Source organism: Habropoda laboriosa, unplaced genomic scaffold (genome assembly GCF_001263275.1).
Source record: "Habropoda laboriosa isolate 0110345459 unplaced genomic scaffold, ASM126327v1 scaffold1518, whole genome shotgun sequence".
Classification (NCBI taxonomy): Eukaryota; Metazoa; Arthropoda; class Insecta; order Hymenoptera; family Apidae; genus Habropoda; species Habropoda laboriosa.
Genome location: NW_017101572.1, coordinates 8,324 through 12,677, shown reverse-complemented (window position 1 = coordinate 12,677; position 4,354 = coordinate 8,324). Strand labels below are relative to the sequence as shown.

The window sequence follows — 4,354 nt, the reverse complement described above, 5'->3', positions numbered from 1 at the left end:
TTAGAGGTCAATTTGATCCAATATATCTGCAGCAAATATGAAATACATTATGCAGTTTTTATTTAACTTTCTATAGTAATTAATTTAATATGAATGAAACTTGTACCTATTTGATGTACATTTTTTTCTTTTTTTCTAAAATACCACTTCATTCACAATTTATTCACGAACTATAGCAGTGGTTTTCAACCATTTATGCTTCACGTATCCCTTGTACAGATAGATAGAACTATAGTTATAGTATAACAATGAAAATAAAATAAAACATATACATACTGTAGGAACTGACGACGGAAAAATATCGAGGGACCCAACGGGAATCGCATCCGAGACCTTCGGCTTAGCAAGCCGAGGCTTTGCGCGCTACACCAACTACTCCCTGTCTATTCTCCCTTCGAGGTTTCCTATTTGGGTATGGAGGCCCCGATACTACACTCGGCCATCTTGAACTGACATTCGGCCTCGAATGTTCTCAGTGCAACACAACTCAACACCCCTCGGGTGCACTCCCCCACACAGTGGCACACAGCCGAAACAACGCATTTTTGGGAGACGTGCAATCCTCAACATGTTTTCATCGCACACCTCCAAGCTTCGTGTAGCCGTAGATGCCTCCATCCCGGACGAGTCCCCATTTGTAGGAACCGACGAAAAAATATTGAGGGACCCAACGGGAATCAAACCCGGGACCTTCCGCTTAGCAAGCCGGGGTTTTGCGCGCTACGCCAACCACTCCCTCTGTATTCTCCCTTCGAGGTTTCCTATTTGGGTATGGAAGCCCCGATACTACACTCGACCATCCTGAACTGACATTCGCCCTCGAATTGTCCTCAGTGCAACACAACTCAACTCAACACTTTGGGGTACACTCCCCCACAATACATACACTACCGGCCAAATGTTTGGAATCACTGTGCATTGCAAGTTACACAAAAATTTCCAGAAAAAAGTAAGCAATTTTAAGAGCTTTTTAACGAATTTTTTATAATTTACATTATTCGAAATGGGGTAAATTGCTCTACAATATCATTTCAAATCTACAAAAAATTAGCAACAGATTCATTGCTGGTGTAAATTGACAAGTGATTCCAAATTTTTGGCCGGTAGTGTATATACAATTTTGTAACGACTTTGTTACTAGATCTAGTGATTTTTTAGCTCTCCTGAACTATAGGATTTGCAGAAATCACTTTTCTGTATTGCATAAAAAAATGAAATCACAGGATGCAAATGAAATGCTTATTGCAAAAAAGAAAATTGAATAAATACTTCGAGTAATATATGTATCTCTGAACTTAACAAAAAATAAATCTATTTCACATCATTTAGTTGTATAAAAAGTATCAATATATTAACAAAACTTAACGCATACACACATCTCGCTACACGAATAACGTGCCTAAAGTTCAATCCTCCGAAATTATACAATAATTAATAGTACATAGAAATGATAACGTAAAGTTTAAATAAGAAAAACAATTTCAAACCGGGTACAAAGTATTATAGTTAAACTAAGAGACGTTCAATTTCTTGTTGCACAGCTTGTATCCGTGGTTGCAACTGCGAGTCTTGCTTAAATGTTACAGCACAAGCAACGATAGGTCTGGTTACACCACATGCACGACCCAAAGCTTTCCTACTTTTAATAAATATATATGGGACATTCTTGTGTTCGCATAGCAATGGTAAATGTAACAAAACTTCTAAAGGCCGAGCATCTTCAGCCAGTACAATGAATTCTGAGAGACCACGATTTAACGTTTTTGTCGCTTCGTTAACTCCCTTTCGTACTTGGTTGTAACTCACTGCTTGGTGCACTAGATTCAACACTTTTGTAGATAATGTAACACTTGCCAAAGGATATGCTCCCGGAATAACTTCGTCTCCCTATGCAACAAGCACAACCATTTAGAAAATATATTTTTTTTAATATTTTAAGGAATAAGGAAATTAACGAAATGATATTCATTGAAAATGCGTAAATATTGGGTGGTTCGAAATGTAGGAAAAATTCAAACCATCGTATCTCTGTTTCTAACTAAGGTAGCGACAAAAACCAAAAGGTATTTTACTCCCAACTTGAAGATAAATCCGATGTACCCCTGAAATGGTGGAGCGTTGCCCCGAGAAATTCAACATCCGCGCTCCACTGCAGGAAACATAGTTCGACTTATATCCACCCCTGTTCATCTTACGAATAATTGGAGTAGTGCGTTGGATTCACCCTTAACTGTCGAGGAAAATACCGTTTAACTTTTATCATTGTGTCAATTAGAAACAGAGATACGGTGGTTGAAATTTCGCTACGAACTTTCCGAAAGACCCAATAGTGTTTCACGTGTTTGACACTTCAGAAATAGTATCTAGATAAAAGAAAACAAATAACTATTATACAATTACTTATTATCATAAACAAATAGATGTTTACCATTTTTGATGTTTAAATGAGATGTAGAAATATTTCGTGAAAAAATATTTGATAGTAGAAATAAATTGGATATTAATGAAGTATTTCAAAAATTAGTTTCTCTCCTCTGCAATTATGCTAACAGCAAAATCACTTCGTGAAAGAGTAAGCGCAGTAAAGAACTTCACAAACTGCACCACGATACTGATATATCCAAATACTTGCAGCTGTATATATATACTAATTTTGTGTTACTTTATTAAGGGCCAAATATATTGACCGATCAAGACCATTTGTCCTCGGTCGCTTTTCAATTCCATTATTACCGTTACGCAGTTAACAATAACGCTCTATAGAACCTTTCAGTTGCCCTATTGAACTACGCTTGCCATGTCCTCATAAGACACAAGACAGAGAGAGCAAAAAGAAAGATAGATGAAAGAGATGTATCCGCGTAAGACGAAGAGGGCATATTACCAGTAGAAGTAAGAGAAAGATCGAGTTAAAAACAGATATGTCAATGCGCCTACATATGACAACCTGTCGTACAACTACGTAGAGTTCGTTGGTGTGAAAAACTGACGAAGGAGTAATGGCTTTGATCGGTCAATATATTTGGCCCTCACTATAGTTTCGTCAAATTATTAACAAGTGGTGCACTTGTCGCAAAATTGTTTATAACACTGAAAATTGATGTTAAATTTTTTTTGTACATCAAAGTAATGTACAAGTGTAGGACGTAAGGGTATATATAAACGGTGTTTAAAGGATGCAAAGTGCATCGCTCGAAGACAGGCCTGAATCAAGTGACCTTTCTTCCCCTATCTAATTAAATTGTAAATCTTTCATACCGGAATATAAAAGGAACGTTGTGAAGTAGTTGCTAATATTGAATCTTTAAAACCCATCAATTTACAACATTTACTATATATAACAGACTGGTATTAATAACAACTGTTCTGATGTTAAGTACAACGGTAATATTTTCATTCACCAATTGGATGTTTACACCTAACCTAACCTGTATCTCGCGTAAATTCTGTCTTCACCATCACTGTTTACATATCTTTGTAGTTTGCTCCTTAAATTTCTCCGTGTTTTCACAAAACTGTCTTCTTTTCTTTAAATCTTCTTCTAAATCTTAGTTCCTGCCTTGTTCTTATTTTACTCCCTGATCTGTAAACTACTGCTTTCATGGCGGTGGCCATAAATGCGGCGCAGGTATCGGCTAATCCATCTGGACCAAAACATCCTTTGTAAATGGTCCCTCACTGGTCCTGTTGTGCATGAAGTAAATTGCATTCCATCCTTGTCAGGTTATAACATTTTTTAATTCTACGAGAAGTCGAGTACGCGGAAATATAAAATATTGACAATATGGCATTGACAAATATACAGGGTGTCCCAATATATTCCAATTAAAATTTGTCGATATGTTTTGTTACATTCGACACCTTCAACGCCCTCAGGTAGTACAAACACAGCTGTTCAAAAGAACTAATTATATCTGTACTATGAAATATTTTGCGAGTTTCAAGTCCTCGTGTACCTGATCCCCTTATTTTCTGGTGAAAGATATTTGTGAGAAGTATTCGTTTCTAGGAAATTTACATCCATTGAATCGCAAAGTTTATTAGAAAATAACAAAATTACTAATTCTAACCAAGAATTCGATTCAAAATAAGTAGAGTATGTAAATGATCCGATATGTTTCGTAAATCGCCTCTTTCGTTCCAACGGTAAAAACAAATATACAAGGAGGAATGAAATATGAGAAAAGTGAGGTATGTAAGAATTTCAAATTCACAATTCACTAGTTTTTTATTTTAAGGAAGCCGCATTACCAGGGCCATATTTAAAAACCTCACTCCTCACAACAATATAAAGAAACCTAATTATAGTTGCGAAACAAAATACTTATTTTCAATAAACTTAAGGAAAAAGTGT

The 4,354-nt window shown here is 36.1% G+C and overlaps 1 pseudogene; it reads right to left on the bottom strand.

Moving 5' to 3' along the window:
- Window positions 1-1,506: 1,506 nt before the first annotated feature.
- Window positions 1,507-1,887, bottom strand: LOC108578191 (annotated as a pseudogene).
- Between the last annotated feature and the right edge of the window lie 2,467 nt (window positions 1,888-4,354).